Here is a 20,569-nt window from a genome sequence, read left to right as displayed (position 1 = left end):
TGAAAAAATACACATATATATATACACTAATATTTAATCTCATGAAACAAGTTTCTATGGGTTTCTAATTTTCTCATGATCTTAAAAATATCCCTATCCATAATTTTAACTTCATATATTTAGTGTGGTGATTTTTTAACCCAAATTTGACCTAATTCAAGTAAAAAAAACACAAAACTCAATATATTATTTTAAAATTAAGGATGAGGATATATTTATGATTAAGGGAAAATTAGAAGCTCATAGACTCTTGTTTCATGAAATTCTGATATCGGTAGTTCTATATTTTAAGTTTTAAACACATAATCAAACAAGCGTTAAACGCTAACATACTTAATTAATACTAAACTATCTATGTTTCACTAAATATTGACCTAACGATCTCGGAATTTCATGAAACAAGTTTCTATGAGTTCCTAATTTTCTCATGATCTTAAAAATATCTTTATCCATAATTTTAACATATTATATTGAGTGCGATAAATTTTTTATTATGAATTAGGTCATATTCATGTTAAAAAATCACCACACTCAATATATTAGGTTAAAATTTAGATTTAGGATATTTTTAGGATCATGAGAAAATTAGAAATCCATAGAAACTTGTTTCATGAAATTCCGATATCGTTAGGTCCATATTTAGGCCTTCTAAATTATCAAAATCTTGAACGAATCCAGAATTCGTTCCAAATTTAAGAAAAATAAAAAAGAAAAGAAAAATTATTTGGAAGGCCTAAATATGAACATAACGATCTTAGAATTTCATGAAATAAGTTTTTATGGATTTCTAATTTTCTAGTGATCTTTAAAATATCTTCATCCATAATTTTAACATATTATATTAAATGCGGTGAATTTTTTTTATTACGAATTAGGTCAAATTCGGGTTAAAAAATCACCACACTAAATATATGAGGTTAAAATTATAGATGAGGATATTTTTAAGATCATGAGAAAATTAGGAACCCATAGAAACTTGTTTCATGAAATTCCGAGATCGTTAGGTCCATATTTAGGCCTTCCAAATGATTTGTCTTTTATTTTTTATTTTTCTTAAATTTGGGACGAATTCCGGATTCGTCCCAAAATCTAGAATGAATCCTGGATTCATCCCAGCTTTTGGCATTCGTTCCAGAATTTGGGACAAATCCTGGATTCGTCCCAGAATCTGGGACGAATTTTGCAACGAAAGTAAAGTTCGTTGGGAATTTACGACGAAAATATTTTGTTGCAGATTTCATTTTTAATTTGGATCAAATTTTGTGTTTGTCCCAAACTTTCATCCCTAATTTTTTTTGTTTTTTAGTAGGAGAAGTATTAGTCCCGTTTCTATTACAAATTTCCTTACCAATCATATATTCGTACATATTGATTGATTGCGGTAGAAATCAATTAAGGATGAAAATTACCAATAAAGTAATTATTTTTTATTGACACTAGATTTTCCATATTTCTTTTTCCATTTATAACAAAAATCAAATTCATATATTTTGTTTACATGTATGTACGAGATTTGATTCAATCTACTTTTATTTAAAATTTTAGTCCAATTTATTTATTCGAAAGTTTAATTTTTTTTAAAAATATATTAATTATTATAATTAAATCGGTTTGATTTTTATTATGAATTTTACAAATCAACTAAATTGTTTTTTATTAAATAATAAATAATAAATATTTTAAATTTTTTATTTTTTTATTAAATTAATTAAATGTTTATAAAAACTTTAATATTTTTTATTTTTTTATTTAAAAAATTTATTATATTGATAACTATAATTTAAAACATTATGATTTAGCACACACTAATAATCAAACTCAATGTCCGTCATCATCCTAGACTAACGGAGCAACTGTTAGACCAAGGAATTTAATATTCGAATCTCAGCTGTAGCACATTTCAGGAGATTTTCTCTCTAGTGAGAAGCAGACCTAAGAATGCTTGCCGTTTGGATGAGGCTCCATTAGTATTTCCCAATTAACCTTAGTAGTCGGTGAAAAATTTTTGTGAGACCGGATTGATCACGCCAAATTTAGTTAATTCGAAAAACTGGATACCTGGCGCCATCTAAAGAGTGTAATTGTCAAGGGATCTAAAATTTGAGCCTCAGCTACATCGCATTGTAGGAAATTTTTCTTCACGTGAGAAACAAGTCTAAGAAATCTGGCTGTTTGGATGAACTCTATGAGTACTTTTTGATTTTTTTTTTTATCCTAATGGTTGATGGTATTTTTAGAATTTGTCATTTCGAAGAGTGGATAATGTCAATTAATACAATGAATAAGGTGGGGCCCCTCGAGTCGGGTCAAAGTCTAGTAGGCCGGTTGACATGGTGATCAAAGTCAATGAGGGGTCAACCCTCGAATCCAGCGCAATCTATCGTCGCAACTAAGAGGTTATCCACTCAGACCATTGGGTCGGTCAGACGCCGAGTCCCTCAGTATTGATGAATAACTAAAAACGAGTTAGCACTCTCCAGAGCCAAGTCTTCTTCGCCACTCGAAGATTACACGATTAACTAGCTAGGTCAAGTAATTCAGTAGATCGAAACTACGATCTGATCGGATAGATTGGGCACCCGGTCCGATCGAACTCTTTGGCTAAATAGATAGGTCGAGTGAGGGACGAGTCCCTAACCACACTCTGTAAATCCAATCGGATTACCCTTGTAAGCGATTGTCGATCGGGTTATAGGAGGGATTCAGTCAGCTTGCTAGGTAAGCATATTATGGGTCCTTCAACCCAACAACCTCATATTCCTTTTTGGCATTTTGTGTCATGAATGATAGATAATATTTCAAAGGCAAACTGTACACTAAAAGCTTTCACCTGGCCAAACGTAGAGATTATATGTCCATTTTTTGAAAGGTGTCAGAGCATCTTTATGATCTATCCTTTTGTAGAAATGCTTTGAGATTCATACACAAATAAATAGTAACAATATTCCCTAGTCGTCGAATTGATGCATTCGGACATCATCAATTCTGTAAGACTAGCACGGGCTATATTTCTTGGTTTGCCAAGCAACTATTTTCTCACTGGATGGAGACATTGGGATGTCAATAGTTTAAACGTGGATGTTAGTTATGATAACTAGTTCATTGGAGTGACTCGTTACAAAACTTCATATAGAATGAGAGTCTTTGTCACGCCCCGGAGGAGTCTCTGTCCGAAGAAATTTCGGCAGCATCTCCCCTGTACGGCGGACAATCTGAAACTTTTCTACAAGCACTATATACCTCAGCCACATGCGGCTGGAATAATACAATAAAAGAAAGCAAACACCACGCAGTTAATAATAAAGCAGCTCACTCGGCTGTACCAAAAACCAAAACACAAAACTGCTAGCCGGCTAGACTTACACAACCAACAACAAATACAAATACCACATAACAACATCAACACTCCAAAAATAAAACCGGAGTACAGAGCTAAACAACTGATACAATAAACAAACAAAACATACGTGAAACCGATAAGTCTTCTGATGTGACGTGGGGACCAGCAGACAGGATGCTCCAAGCGACACCATAAATAACCTGGTACCTGAAAAATATAGAGTCCACGGGGGTGAGTTCAACAACTCAGCGAATACCAATAGACATGCCTAGTAAGATATATCTAACAGCAATAAACATGGAATACAGCTTCCTAATCATATCTCTAGGAAAGATGCAAAACTGAAAGGTAACTAAGGAAGCTGTACTCACCAGGAACTCCTATCCAAACAAAAGGGTTGTCAAACCGAAAGTGCCCTAAATCCTGTATGCATGTCAAACATATGCATCCAACCAAATGCAGCAAATAAATGCAGCAAACACAATCACAAGAAATAAATGCATCAATGCATATGATGTCAATGATGCGTCCTGGTCACCCCTGACGCCAGTCAGTCATCTCACACACAATGGCGAGACCGAGTGGGTAGGGCTGTGACAACCGTACACTCTGTCGTCACTGCTCCTGATGAGTGACCGAGTGGACGGGATGCTGTCGGAGTACTCCTGTCCTGTGACCCCAAATCATAAATGGGGGAGCTCAATGCTCTCAACTCCCGGTACACGATGACGGGGAGGAATCCCTGCCGGCTAACACGTTGTGTCACACTACCCATGAGCGGACCAACGTAGCCAAACAAAGTCCCTGCTGCAACACACACTGCCTGAATCGACCACTAACCCATGAGTGGTGGTGTGTGCAGATCCATGTAACTGGCGATGTGCTCAACAACAATGGAGTCGACTATCGCACAGCATGCAATCATGATGCATGACACTAAGCATGGCAAAAACTGATCAACATAACCATATCCATACATACAAAATGGGTACTGTAAAAGTGATGGTCACATACCAAGATCTAGAGTACACAGGTCAGATAGAATATCAATAACCCTATGTCCTGAACATAATAAGTATGGAATATCCTGATCAGCATAGAAAAATCCATATATACATAATATGGGTACCACAGTATCAGTAAGTCAAATCCACGGATCTAGGGCATACAGGTCCTCTATGGTATAGCAACCTAGATCCTAAACATATCTCCTTCCATAACATATGTACCAACAATATGCACATATCAAGAATCAAGGTCTAGGTACACGAATCATATATGATATACAAATAGAGGTACACAAGTCAGTCATGTCATAAAACCTAAGTATCAGACAGTCTCGATACACATGACTGAAACCAAAAGTCCAGAACCTAGCCCTAACCTCAGTAAAACATGGTATGTCACTCTAGAAACTAAGGTACTCATGGCAATAAGATACTCATGGTAATAAATCACGAGATATAAGCACGGATATATAACAAGCGACAAACCCAACATGCTATGGATATCAAACAGTGACATACCAAAGACAAACATGTTCATTGTTTGCAGCTATAAAGTACTATGCATATCCAAATGACGATATCATAACAGATAAGTCAAGAGGTACCCGCCTCCGATATAGATCGAACCGAACCAATCCGATGTCGAGACGCCCGTCTCGAATCACAGTCCTCAACACCAAAGTCTCTTCTGTTGGTCCACAACAGGTGGTTCCTGTCGGAATAAGGGCAGCCGCTAATTTGTCCTCCTCTGTTGAATCACAACTGGAGAAGTTACTGCCAGAATAATGCTCGGAGCTAGGTGGAACCGCTAACCTCCAAATCCAACACTACAATTCCCAAATCCTGCTGTATAGGTCAAATAGGTCAAATATCCATCATATAGTTTACAATTCCAGTACAAATCATGAAGTCAAATCCTATAAATCCAATACCTTGCAAGCTTCACCCCCAAACCAGATTCACATCTGCCGAAGGAGACCCCAAGTGCAGCCGAAGCAACCGAACACCCTTGGAAACCACAGACCAGAAGCTAGGGCTCGGCTGGAGTGCTGCCAAATCGCAACAGAGGGGCTAGGGCATGACTTCCGCGATAGAGGGACTCTGCAACTCCGGCAATAGCAGACGGCGTTGTTGATCGGAGAAGAATCGGAGATCAGCAGATGGGAGAAGTGCGGAATCGGGCGGTGTCGGTGCTGTGAACCCAAACTAGCGCACAGGGAATCGGCCGGAGACGAGAGCTCGGTGGCAAGCGATCGGCCGCGACGGCTGTGGCGTCGGGAGTGGGTCGTCGACGCTAGGGCAGAGGCAACGGCGCTGGCTTCCCTGTGGCCGGTGATTGGCGCACGACTCGGCATGGATGAGGAGAGGAAGAAGATGAAGAGGAGAAGGTGGAACCGTCGCGTGAGAGGAGAAGAAGGAAGGCGTCGGCGCGAGGTGGTTAGGGCTCGGCGTCGCAGGGGGAAATCGGGAGGAAAGGCACAGTTCGGTGAGGATAGGGAAAAGAAACGAGAAAAAGCAATAAAAGAAAAAGAAAAGAAATAAATAAGGAAAATAAAACATTTCCTCAATTAAATGGGTAGCCTAAACTGGCTTTTTTTTTTTCCGGGCCCTATCTTATCCCCGTAAATCCCCGTAAACTCGTCCATATGAGCTCCAAAAAATTCCCGAAAAATTTCTAAAAATTCCGGAAAAATCCCTTATCACTATTCGCTAATTTTCAGTATTTTACAGTCTTACTTTGATATCATATAAAAATTAAGAAGATGAAACAATTAGTCATATTATTGAATCAAAAAGAAGATTAGAAATATAAAGTACAAAGTCTTATATAAGTTAAAAAACCCTACACTCTAAATAGACAAAGCAAAAGATTAAATATATATATATACATATATAATTTAACAAATGCCAATATATATATTTTTTTTCTCATTTTGATTTTTTTCCTTTTAGCATTTAATGTTTATTATCAAAATTATTTTTCAGTTTGGGCTCTTGATATGTATGAATGAACATGCACATATGCATTAATAATTAGTAATGTGTCGATTTATATTTTACATTGATATTTATGTTGGGTGAATTGAGTTTTGTACTTTTATTTCTTATATGGTTTACTACCCTTTGATCTAATAGACAATTAAAATTTGGGGCATAATAAATTTATTGGTATCTGATCTTAGAATACAATTTTGATTTATGAGGTTTATGTTTCATTTTGATTTATGATTTTTTGAACTTTAGACATCAAGAGAATATTGATAGTTCTAAGCATGAAAAATAGTAAACATGAAAACTGTAAACACTTACAGTGATCTCCCACAGATCTACAATCGGTGCCGGTAAGACTTGCTGACAGAAAAATGATCACAGAATCAGAATGCTCTTCATGGTTCACAAACCAAATCCCTCTTGCGAGATTGGACAAACCAATCTTGAATGTTCTTCATGCCTCTTTCAATCTTGTGCATATGGACGAACCTTGTACAGAGACCTTTCATATTGGACAAACTCATTCTCTTTAACTTTGCCCAAAAACTCGCATATAGCAAGTCCCCTCTTCCTTTCTCTCTTGTGTTCATCTCACTTTAGGTTACTTGAACGACCTTATATATAGGTGTAGAAGATCTCTTCCCCTTCCTTCATTTATGGAGGAAGGTGATTGGATTGGAAGAGGCACCTTCTCACCTTCCTGTTGGATCGAGAAGCGCTAGAGGGGAGGGGGGAGGGGGAGGGTGAATAGCGCTCGTGGCTATTTCGTTTGATTTAAAACACTCGAATTAATAAACGCAGCGGAAAGGAAAGAACACAATCAAACACTAACACAGGTTGTTTACTTGGTTCGGAGTCTGTGACGACTCCTACTTCAAGGCCCGCAATCGTTGATCTCTTCCGGTGGGCAACAACTATAAGCTAGAAAGTTTATTTCAAACTTATTACAATTTGAATTGTAAAGAAAGCAATACCGACAACAAGAATATCAAATCTGGAGCTCCGGGTTGTCGGGATGTTGCTACAGCACTTCGGGAACTTCTTGTTAGCAGCTTGTCGCGGAAGAATCGCTTAGAATGAGTTGTCTTGAGTGATGCCTCGAAACCCCCTTTTATGCACTGTTGGAGGCACCTCCAACACCATCCAGGGCGCCTCCAACACGCCGAGTCAGCTGCGTGGATCAGTGCTAAAAAATTCACCTCTTATCCTGCTTGAGGCGCCTCCATGGCCACTCCAAGGTGCCTCCAAGCTCTGGTCCAAGGCACCTCCAGCTTCGTCTGAGGCGCCTCCAAGCCTGCTGCGCAACTAGCTCACCCTCTGCACCCGAGGCTCCTCCAAGCTCCATGGAGGCGCCTCGGACAATGTTCATCCGAGATGTGACTTGCTCCTTTGTTCCTGCAAAATGTGTTAGTCCCAAACACATACCCTGCAAAACAAAGTTAGCACATAATAGTGATAGTAAATGAAATATTGACAGTCTTCGGACTGTCCGAGTCTGACTTCATATTTCCAACAGGAAACCCTAGGTCGACCCGACGCCTACTGTCCCCCCTGTAGGGAACGCTCCTCACCTACTCCACTCAGGAGATTTACTTGTTTCCAGCACGATCCTCCAGATTGACTGAACTTTTGTTCGGCGCTCGATGCTTCCAGACTTTCTGCTGGACGCCCGCTCCTCGACCCGTCCAGTCTTCCACCTGGTTCACGACACCAGGACTTTCCACCTAGGGTTACCACCCCCTAGGACTTTCGCCTGAAGCCCTCGACCCGCTAAGACTTTCCACATAGGGTTACCACCCCCTACACTACTAGAAAACTAGGCTTTTGAGACACAACAAAATATGTCTTAAATTATAAATTTACTGTCTCAAAATGTTTTTGAGACGGTGATGAGACAGTAATATAGTCGTCCCTAATACAAGCGTCTCAAAAAAATATTGAGACTGTTGTACTGTCTCAAATGCTATTTAAGACGATGATGTGACAGTTATTTAATTGTCTCAAAAGTATTTAAGACAGTTATTGTTTTGTCTCAAATGTTGTGTCTTATCTTCTGAAAAAAACTAAAGACACTAAATTGAGATGGTAATGTGCTGTCTCAAATAGAAGTGAAGACAGTAAATTACTGTCCCTAATATTTTAACTTGTTAAATGCAACAATTATGATAAAAATTAATAATCTTTAAAGAACATTTATTATACAAATTAATTAATCTAGATTAAATCTAATAAATTGTCATTTCAAAACAAAAGGAAAAATTCTCTTTTTATAAATTAAAAATGATATCCACAATATAAAATTCTATAATCAGTACATCCAACATTCATCCAACATTCATCCAAAAAAAAAATTGTTCCCATGAAAGTTACATAAAAGAAAGTCTAAAGAACAACTCCTCGTGATCTAGAGATAACTTCTATAATCTTTCTTCACCAGAATCCTGAACATAAAAAAAAAACTCTTATTAGACGTAAAGATGATTTATAATATATACTGTTAAAAAAAATCAATAAACAGAACATTTCAATAAGAAATCTCATCATCTAACACATAATCCTCTTTCTTGCAACTATATATATATACAACATAAACAACCCCAAGTTAAACAAACCTCTTCATCTCGTAATAAGAAATGATGGTTTATGTGTTTGTCAATATCTTTGTGCCTTTCAAGTTGTTGCACCTATAAAATAAATTTATCTACAGCTTAAAAATATATACACTACTACATCACCAAAATTATTAATAAAACTAAAAAAAAATCTTATGAAAACAACTACCAATGTACCTGTTGGTTATACAATCCTTGTTCTTCTGAATTCCTATTCTTTGAATCAATCCAACTTTTTTCCATATCGCCGATGTTCATCGAGGAACAATTTACTGATAAAAAAAAATCATTTATAAATTTTTTTTTTGTCAAATTTATACATTTATGACAATTTAATCATTATTTAATCGAATAAAAGTTACTTCTTAGATCACAACTAAATATTTACTACACAAATAGCACTTACAAGTACAATTAAATTTAACTAATAAAAGAACAGTACCTTTTCTAGAAGTTCTCTCCAATGTGATAAAGCTCTAACTTCAGAACTGTCAGTATTCAATGCCTACAAATGAAATTGTAAAAAATTAAAAGTGCATCATGGCATCAAAGGATTGACCACCCACCTTCAATTGCAATGCAAAAAATCATCACTAGATCTATTTCTTTTCCAACTTCTTGTGTCTGTGAAGTTTTTCCTATAGTAAAACAACACAAGCTTTCCAATCCTAAGAGAAATACTAAAACTACTATTTACCTTCAACTATTGCATGCTAACATTTGGGGTCCGTATCAGGTAGATTCACTTAATGGTTCTCATTATCTCTTAAAAGTATGCTTGCTTTGTTTGGTATATAGTTAGTAGTAATCTTAAAATTACCGAGTTCTCAAAATTAATCATATTGACCTTTTATCGAACATCTTAATTGCAATAGGATGGGGAACTAAATTTCTTTTCTCTCCCTCACATCCAGTCAAACTAATAAATCAAATCAAAAGCAATAAGAGATATATCATGTAAATTGATTTACTCAGGAACAGATCTAGGAATCAGAGTTAGGAAAGGCTTGACTTGTGTTCACAATTTTAAATCTAGAGTGCAAGAGACAAAAATGAGTACAACAAATAAAAATTCAAGTGGATAATAAGACATAATAATAATATCAATTATTAGTAATGCTCTTTTGAGATTCTATTTGCCTTTTGTATTTCTCTAGCGTAAATTTTAGTTAGATGTAGTTCTCTTCTATCTTCTGTGTTAATATTTTGATTTGAAGAATAATTATTTGGCCAAGAGTATTTTTTTAAAATCAATATAATTTGTTGATAGATAGTTCAAACTTTTCTTCATGATTTTGAAAAGAGCCTAAGTGTTTACGATAGGCAACTACACCACATAAAGCTTATGCAATCACTAGCTGAAGTTGGCTTCAATATGTAAGATCGCATATGTAGTCTATGTTGTCATTTTTGCCGTTTCTGTTGCTACATATGCAAGCATCCAAAAGAAAAATAGACTGTTCTTGTCTACTCAAACAGTGGCTGAACCAAATCAAATAAAATCAACAAATAATAATATCAATTTAGCTTTTATTTTTCTTGTAAACAAAAATTCATTTGCAGAATAGTTAAAGATGAATATGCTTCTTGTAAATTCTAGAAATCATGAGAAGTATGTTAAAAAAAAATGCACATTGTAGTTCTTCTTGTCGACGACTTGAAAACATGAGGTATAGCTAATAGCTTCATAGTATTTCTTCTAATCAACACTTCACGATATCAACGCTTATAAATTGTGCCAACTTTCCTACATTTTTCTGATACAACTTATATAAAAGCTAAATATATACAATTGTAAAATAGTTACAAGTACAAAAGAGGATAGAAACAGATTAAAAAAGCACATACAAGAAAACATCCGATGTTATTACTTATTATCAGACCAGTTAACTAAATTGACATCAAACAATCTATCTCGAATTAGCAACAGTTTGAAAAAAAATAAAATTGTAATTTGTATTGAAATAATTTGAATGACTTGATTAAATAAAAATAATAGCAGTTGGCAAAAGAAAGTTATTACAAAGATTTTTTATTTCAAAGCTTGTCTTCATCATAAAAATAATAGCTAGCAAAATACTACAACCGCAAGATCAGTCTCCAACTCATTCTTCTATTCCATATCTCCTATTCTATGTGGGATGCACTGTTAATAAAGGTCAGTATCTTGCTAGGTTGTTATTTTTTATGGGACCAGTGTGGCCAGTTGCCCACACTGGGCTTGGCTAAGCTCTGCCCATGAGTCTACTGCCAACTCATATCGTGCGATGCTTTGGTCGCGGCAATGGCCGTGCTGTGATCTTGGAAAAGCAGCTCCCATGGCCATGTGCACAGCAGGAGCCGCGGCCAAAGCATCGTGCGACATAGCGGCAAGGCAGGAGCAGGGTTGCGAGTTGGTCGCACGAGCAGCAGCAACCGCGCGACGCCGGTGGATGCAGTAAGAGAGGAAATCTCAATAGGTTGTACAGAGAGAAGAGAAAAACTAAAGAAGTACCTGAGATTTGCCGTCGAGATCGTCGTTGCCTCCGTCGCCCTTGTCGCCCTCTTCGCTGGCCGTCTTCTGTTTTGTCGCACGAAAGAAAAAGTAAATAAACCTAACCCATCTAAATCCAGATAATAACAAATATAAAATTAATGTTAAAATAAAAAACTTAAAACCTTTAATTATATTAAGGTAACGTATTAACTTAACCCATCTAAATCTAGATAATAACAAATATAAAATTAATGTTAAAATAAAAAACTTAAAACCTTTAATTATATTAAGATAACGTAGATAATGAACTTATTAACCTAACCCCTTTAAACCCAGATAATAACAAATGTAAATTTAATGTTAAAATAAAAAATTTAACACCTTTAATGATATTAACTAGATATATAATAAACTTATTATTTATTTTAGTATATATTGTAGGCCCATCAAAATATAGTATATTATTAAATATTTAATATGTTTTTTTCATAAATTTTAAATTATCAATAATCTAAACATAAATTTTAAATTTTAAAAATTTATTAAGTTAAATTTGTAGATGTATTTTTCTATGTTATTATATATATATATATATATATATATTCGATCCGTGTCGTGACCGTTCCGTGAAAAGATATCGGAACTAGAACGGTAGAGTCTGTAATGATTATCGTAACCGTTCCGACGAACCATATTCAAGATAATTGGAGACAAATACTTTTTTATCGTCTTATTTGAATGTCTTATATAGTTATTTTTTTAACCGTCTTTATTAGGTGTCTTATTTAGTTGAATTTGAGACAAAATCTTAAATACTGTCTTAAAATTAATGTCTCCATGTAAAATTTTGAGACATCTATTATTACTGTCTTAATTACTTGGCATTTGAGATGAATTTTGTCACTGTCTTAAAATTTTTGTCTCAAAAACCTAGGGTTACCACCCCCTAGGACTTTCGCCTGAAGCCCTCGACCCGCTAAGACTTTCCACATAGGGTTACCACCCCCTATGACCTAGGGTTACCACCCCCTAGGATTTTTCACCTGCCTAACCGCAACTAGGACTTTTTCCTAAGTACACTTAGGACTTTCCTATAAGTTCATTCAAACTGTTAGATCACAAAACAGCTTAACTTTGAATCCTTTGCCATTATCAAAACACAGGTTTGATCGTCGGATGTTTCCAGCACCAACAATCTCCCCCTTTTTTATTATGACAACTCAAATTCAAAGTTAAATAAAAAATGTAATAAAGATAAGTATAAATAAGCACAGGCATAAAAAACACATACAAAGCTCCCCCTTAACAAAAGAAATTTTCATTTTAAATTAATTTCCTTTGAATTTTATTTGAATTTCTTCCTACTCTCCCCCTTTGTCATATATCAAAATAATCAAGAGAGTGAAGAAAATATGGGCCTTAATTTTCAAAGATAATTTTTATCTTAATTTTCAAAGAGAAAAGTAACTTTAAAGGTAATGTTGATATTAGAGAAATATGAAGTTTTAGTTAGATTTGAAAAGCTTTTTGAAGGATACTTAGCTTAATTTGAAAAGCTTTTTGATAAAATATTTAGTTAAATTTGAAAAGCTTTTGAAAGATACTTAGTGTTTAAAAGGCTTTTGAAAGATACTTAGTGTTTTGAAAGGCTTTTGAAAGATACTTAGTGTTTTCAACAAGAAACTTAGCATTTGAAAATAATTTCTTTGAGAAACACTTAGCTAAATTTTAATAAATCTTTTGAAAAGTAGCTTTGAAAATGTTATTAGAAAATACTTGGCTTGATTTTCGACTGGAAAATTTTGACAGATATTTAGTTTGAAAGACTTAATTAAATTTCAGGAGGAGGAGCGTAACTCATAAAAAAATTTAATTTAGGTCATTCAAATGGTCCTAAAGTCCAAGCATGAGTAAATCTGAAAATTAAAATTGATCATTTAATTCTCTAGGTAGAATGTCTAACCATTAGCTACTAACTGCTTGCCTAGAGGGTAACAGCTTTCACTTGGTTAGTCAAGTTAAGTTCAAAATCCAGTTAGATTTGACTAAGTCAGGATTACTTAACTTGATTACTGTGTTTTTGGTATTTAACGCCCAGACTTCCTGCGATGCACAAAAATAAGCATTCTAAAGTCTAGGTTGTACCCTATGCATCTCACGTCGTTCTAAGTTTTGTAAACACAAACAAGTTATGCCTAGTGTGTTTCTGAGATGCTCTGGCTGAAACTAGGGGAACATGATGTCTAAAGGTAAGTGCCTAGGCTAAGTCAAATTTTGAAAGTCTAATAAAGTGGGATTTTGAAATCAACATTTTTCCTAGAAGTTAAACAAAAGAAACTATGCAAAAGTTTAACTAGATGTGCAAAAACTAGTAAGCAGAAAGTTAGGTTGTGTAACTAAACTCTGATCGGAAAAAATTTAACTAGATAAAAATAGAATAGTAGATGAAAGTCTGTGTCCAAAGTCCAAAGTACAACGCGTGAAAGGATAGTATCAATAAGTAGGATCATCAGCTGGAGGGTCGTCAACTGGAGGTGGTGCAAGAGGCTGCTCGGGAGCGGGTTGTCCCTGACGGAGAGAGGCAAAGCCGGAAGCTATGTCTGTGCGAAGCATGCGGAACTCATCCAGCATAAGCCGTTGTGTCTGAGCGGAGTAAATCTCAAGACGTGTGAGTCGGTCCTCAGCCGATAATGAGGTGGATGGTCGAGTCGAGGTCGAGGGCCCTGCCAAACTGGAGGGCTGGCCATGAAAATCCTCGGCTGTGAACTCTAACACGTCCTCTCCCTCGGCTGGAGCAAAGAAGGCAAAGAACTCGGCGTCTGCCTCAGGCCCTCTGGGAGCAACTGGCTCATCCTCAGCTGGGTCGGTTGGCGGAGGCCTACCCACCCGTACTAGGACCCCCTAAGCATTGAAATCTATATGTACTAGCCTAAGAGAACCTAGCCCAAACTCATCATACCAGGTAAGGGGAATAATCGTCCCCTGAGTCACATCGATGCCCTCTATCGTCGAGAAGATAGACGTCAGCACATGGCAATAGGGCATGTGGACTACTCTGGATGTGACAAGACTAGCTGCATGAACTATGTTTAAAAACATATGTAATGCAATGTCTATCTCTAAATGATGACATAAAGTGTACAAAAAGAAAGAATGGGACGGTCGCATCTTCGGGATGTCCCGAGATGTGATGGGTAGTATGCATGCCGTGAGGACTCTATACATGATATAATCCTGCACTCTGAGAGACATCGACCTGAAATCAGAGACTCCAAGTGGTCTCTCCCCACCAAAGAAGTACTCATAGAGTGTATCTAGAGTAATGTGGGAGTAGGGGTCGCCAAATGGCAGATCCCTACTAGGGTAGCACAGGAAAGAAGATGCGGACTGTGTAAGCTCTAAGCTGGTACGTAATAGAGAAGGAGTAAACTGGATGTCCTTTCCACCAACTCTGGTGGAATAGACCAAATCATCAACCTTTTCAAGGTTGTTGAAAAACTGGGCACATAGATCTCTATTTACTGCATGACTGCAGTAACCCAGTTTATCCAACTGATAGTGAGCAATCATCTGTGTGATGGACGGACAATAAGTAGTAAAACAGAGTCTATTTAAATATCTACATTTAATGACAGAGTATGAATGCTGAGAAAAGCTAAGCCTACGCTGCTCAGTGGGGAATCTAGCGTCAGTGGACGGGGCAGTACCTGATGTGGACGCAACATTACCTCGCTTCCTAATTTCAACCATATAATGTTAGTGCGGGAAGCATCCGACGATCGAACCTAAGTTTTGATAATGACAAAGGGATTTAAAGTTAAGATTCTTTGTTATCTAATATGTTGAATGAGTGTTTCAGGAAAGTCCTAACTGTGATTAGGCAAGTGAAAACCCTAGGGGGTGGTAACCCTAGGTCTAGGGGGTGGTAACCCTAGGTGGAGAAAAGTCCTAGCTGCGGTTAGGCAAGGTGAAAACCCTAGGGGGTGGTAACCCTAGGTCATAGGGGGTGATAACCCTATGCGGAAAGTCTTGGTGGGTCGAATGCTTCAAGCAAAAGTCCTAGGGGGGAAACCCTAGGTGTAAAGTCCTGGTGTCGCGAACCAGGTGAAAGACTGGACCAGCCGGGAAGCGGAAGTCCAGCAGAAAGTCCGGAAGCATCGAGCACCGAGCAAAAGTCCAGTCGATCTGGAGGATCACACTGGCAACAGGTAAATCTCCTGAGTGGAGTAGGTGAGGGTGTGTTCCCCGTGGAGGGAACAGTAGGCGTCGGGTCGACCTAGGGTTTCTGGTTGGAAATCTGAAGTCAGACCCGGACAATCCGAACACTGTCAAACTTTCATATTCATACTATTATTGTGTACTAACTTTGTGTTGTAGGTATTTTGGGACTAACATGTTTGCAGGTACCAAAAACACAAAGTACACCTCGGATGAACAGTGTCCGAGATGCCTCCATGGGGCTTGGAGGCGTCTCGAGTGCAAAGCTGGAGCTGGCTGCGAAGCACTCTGGAGGCGCCTTGAATGAGTAATAAGGCGCCTTGAACCAGTTGCTTAAGGTGCCTTGAATGAGGCATAAGGCGCCTTGAAGCAGATAAGTGCGACCTAGCTCGATGTAATCCATGCGGCTGACTCGGCTTGTTCAAAGCGCCTTGGATGGGCTTTAGGGCGCCTTGAGCACTGTTTAAAAAGGGGTTTCGAGCAGCACCTTAAATCAACGAATTCCAAGCGATCTCTTTGCAACTAGCTGCTAACAAGACGACCCGAAAGTGCTACGACTTGACACCGACAACCCGAAGCTCCGAATCTTCGGATTACTATACTGTTGTCGGTATAACTGTCTTTTTCAATTGTACTTAATTGTAATATTTGTACTCTATTCGAACTTATATTTGTTGCCCACGGAAAGCGATCAAGGATCACGGGCCTTCGAGTAGGAGTCGTCACAGGCTCCGAATGAAGTAAATTCCTTCGTGTCTGTGTGCTTGTTCTTATTTTCCGCTGCTTATTACTCTGTTAGTTTTTCGTACGATTTACGAATTCGAAAAGCGAAATAGCCACAAGCGCTATTCACCCCCCCTCTAGCGCATCTCGATTCAATAATTGGTATCAGAGCCAGGCCGCTCTGAATTGGTGAAACCACCAATCAAAGCAGGGGGGTTACTTTTTGAAAACAAAATTAGATATCGTTTGCATTATAAATAAAACCTTACGCCTTTCATTTTTTTCCCCCAAAACTGTTTTCGAAAAATTAATTTTCATCTTTTCACAATTGGTTGAGATTAACGAAATATCACATTTTTCAAAATTTGCAATAATATTTTTTAATTAATTTTTTAATAATATTATATCATTATTTTATTATTTTTTTCTCAAAATTCGTGAATTCCTATTTTTATCCTTCTCTCGCACTACTAATCCAAGACCAAGTCTTGGAACAGTTTTTTTGTTTATTTGTGTGCTAGATTTTAAATGGCATTCCAAGAAGGATTTTGCACCGTCCGCCCGCCAATCTTTTCCGGCGAGGATTTTGGATATTGGAAGAACCGGATGGAATACCACCTCAAGACGCAAGTCGAGATGTGGATTATTATCCAGACCAGACTCGAGCTTCCACGTGACGGCACCGGAAAACTTATCTCATGCATCAACTGGGATTCTAGCACAATGAAAAAGGTTGAAGTCGATGCCAAAGCAACCTGCATGCTACAATGCGGCCTAACCAATGAAGAACTAAACCGAATCGGCCCCTTCTCAAGTGCAAAAGAATTGTGGTAAAAATTGATCGAGCTACACGAAGGTATTTCCGATATGAACGTAAGTAAGTGTAATTTAATAGATGATTTATTTGAATTAAATGAGCAAACTGATACTACTTCGGCCGAGGAAGGTGTTGTGTTAGTTGCTTGTACAATCAAGACTAAGGAAGCTAGAAAGAAGGTGTTGCAGGCGACGTGGGATGAGTCCTCCTCCGAAGATTCCGATGAAGAGCTCGAACAAACGAGCTCCCTCGCTCTACCGGCACAAGCAAATACCGTCGAAACCGAGACCGAGTCCGAGTCTGAAGCCGAGAACGAGTCAGAGACCGAGTCCAAGCAAATCCACGGATCCGCATCCGTTTCCGAAGGACCCAACCCCACTGTAAGTTCTTTAATGTCCAGTATTAACCTAGATGACTCGAAAAATTTAGTTCTTTATTTGCTTAAGAAATTGGCTAAATCCAATGTTCAGGTCAAGTCGCTCCAAAAGGAGGTAACATCTCTTAAGGAAGCGACTGACTCGAGTTCTTTAACTGAGCCAGTTCAAATTGGAAGTTCAACTCAAGTCCAACAACTTGAGGAAGAAAATTCCAATTTGAAAACTCAAATTAAAGAACTCAAGGATACGTTGAAACGGTTCACCATGGGTTCCAAGAATTTAGATCTGATTCTTGGAAAACAGCGAGCCGTTTACAACAAAACCGAACTTGGATTTAAAGCTAAAATAAAATACAAATCATATTTATCGTTAGTTAATAGAAATAATAGAAAAATTATCCAAGCATGGGTACCAAAGTCCAACTTGGTTAATCAAGTTGGACCTGGACACTATTGGGTCCCCAAGGATCAGATCCATTTCCTTGATATACCACATCGAGGCTATGATCCAGGGGGGGGGGGCCAATAGAAAAACCATCTCGATAAATAGATAAAATTGATTAATGCTTGTTTATTGCTATATACATGCTTAGACTAGGATAGCTTAAGGATCTAGGCATAATTTACACTTGCTAGTTAAATCTAGGAGTTTCAAAAAGAAAATTAAATATATATTTTTCTTGAACGGTTCTATCTAGGAAGGGGTGGATGATCTCATACCCAAGAAGGCCTAGAGTCTCGCCCTGACCTGGGAACCAATCATTGAAATGTATATTTAATTGACTAATTGAAAAACCTAAGTTTAACTCAAATGTAAATTAATCCTTAGACATAATCTAAATCAAAGATTAATCATCTCACAAAACTATTTAAGATTCCTTGATTGATAATTTAGGATCGGGTGAGATGGATCTAGGTTGAACTTAGTTTAATTCAACGAAATCTAATTCGAAATAAACTTAAATAAGTAACTTATCTAATTAATCAAAATAATTTATTTAATCAAATAAATTAAACGAAATATTCGATTTATCTTTTAAAAAAAATTATTTGAAAAATCTTTTAAAACTTAATTTCAAAATTCTTTGAAAATTCTTTTAAAAATTATTTCAAAATCCTTTTAAAAATCTTTTAAAAATCATTTTAAAAATCTTTAAAACTTAATTACAAAATTATTTGAAAATTCTTTTAAAAATTATTTTAAAAATTCTTTTAAAAATCCTTTTAAAAATTATTTTAAAAATTATTTCAAAATCCTTTTAAAAATTCTTTTAAAAATCCTTTTAAAAATTACTTCAAAATCCTTTTAAAAATTCTTCTAAAAATCCTTTTAAAAATTACTCCAAAATCCTTTTTAAAATCCTTTTAAAAATTATTTCAAAATCCTTTTAAAAATTCTTTTAAAAAATCCTTTTAAAAATTATTTTAAAAATTACTTCAATATCCTTTTAAAAATCCTTTTAAAAATCCTTTCAAAAATTATTTCAAAATCATTTTAAAAACCTTTTAAAAATCATTTAAAACTTAATTTCAAAATTATTTGAAATTCTTTTAAAAATCCTTATAAACATTATTTTAAAAATTATTTAAAAATCCTTTTAAAAATCTTTTAAAACTTAATTTCAAAATTATTTGAAAATTCTTTTAAAATTCTTTTAAAAATTATTTCAAAATTATTTTAAAAATCCTTTTAAAAATTATTTCAAAATCCTTTTAAAAATCCTTTTAAAAATCCATTTAAAAATTATTTTAAAAATTACTTCAAAATCCTTTTAAAAATTCTTTTAAAAATCCATTTATAAATTATTTTAAAAATTACTTCAAAATCCTTTTAAAAATTGTTTAAAAATCCTTTTAAAAATGATTATAAAAATTACTTCAAAATTCTTTTGAAAATTATTTTAAAAATCCTTTTAAAAATTATTTCAAAATCCTTTTAAAAATCATTTTAAAAATCTTTTAAAACTTAATTTCAAAATTATTTGAAAATTATTTTAAAAATCCTTTTAAAAATTATTTTTAAAATTATTTCAAAATCCTTTTAAAAATATTTTTTAAATCATTTTTAAAATCTTTTAAAACTTAATTTCAAAATTATTTGAAAATTCTTTTAAAAATCTTTTAAAAATTATTTCATAATTTTTTAAAAAATTCTTTTAAAAATCTTTTTAAAAATTGTTTTAAAACTTATATCAAAATCCTTTTAAAAATTCTTTTAAAAATCCCTTTGAAAATGATTTTAAAAATTATTTCAAAATCCTTTTAAAAATTCTTTTAAAAATTAATTCAAAATCCTTTTGAAAATTGTTTTTAAAATTACTTCAAAATTATTTTAAAAATTACTTCAAAATCCTTTTAAAAATTCTTTTAAAAATCCTTTTAAAAATTATTTTTAAAATTATTTTAAAAATTATTTGAAAATTCTTTTAAAAATTCTTTTAAAAATCCTTTTAAAAATTATTTCAAAATCCTTTTAAAAATCTTTTAAAACTTAATTTTGAAATTATTTGAAAATTCTTTTAAAAATCCTTTTAAAAATTATTTTAAAAATTACTTCAAAATCCTTTAAAAAATTCTTTTAAAAATCCTTTTAAAAATTATTTTATGATTATTTCAAAATCCTTTGAAAAATATTTTAATAATCTTTTAAAACTTAATTTCAAAATTATTTGAAAATTCTTTTAAAAATCCTTTTAAAAATTACTTCAAAATCCTTTTAAAAATTACTTCAAAATCCTTTTAAAAATCCTTTTAAAAATTACTTCAAAATCCTTTTAAAAATTACTTCAAAATCCTTTTAAAAATCCTTTTAAAAATTACTTCAAAATTCTTTTAAAAATTATTTCAAAATTCTTTTAAAAATCCTTTTAAAAATTATTTTAAAAAATTAATTCAAAATCCTTTGAAAAATATTTGAAAAACTTATTATTTGAAAAACCTATTTAAAAATCCTTTTAATATATTATTTCAAAATCCTTTGAAAAATATTTGAAAAACTTATTATTTGA

This window comes from Zingiber officinale, chromosome 3B (genome assembly GCF_018446385.1).
Source record: "Zingiber officinale cultivar Zhangliang chromosome 3B, Zo_v1.1, whole genome shotgun sequence".
NCBI classification, from domain to species: domain Eukaryota; kingdom Viridiplantae; phylum Streptophyta; class Magnoliopsida; order Zingiberales; family Zingiberaceae; genus Zingiber; species Zingiber officinale.
Note: the sequence above shows the minus strand (reverse complement) of the source record.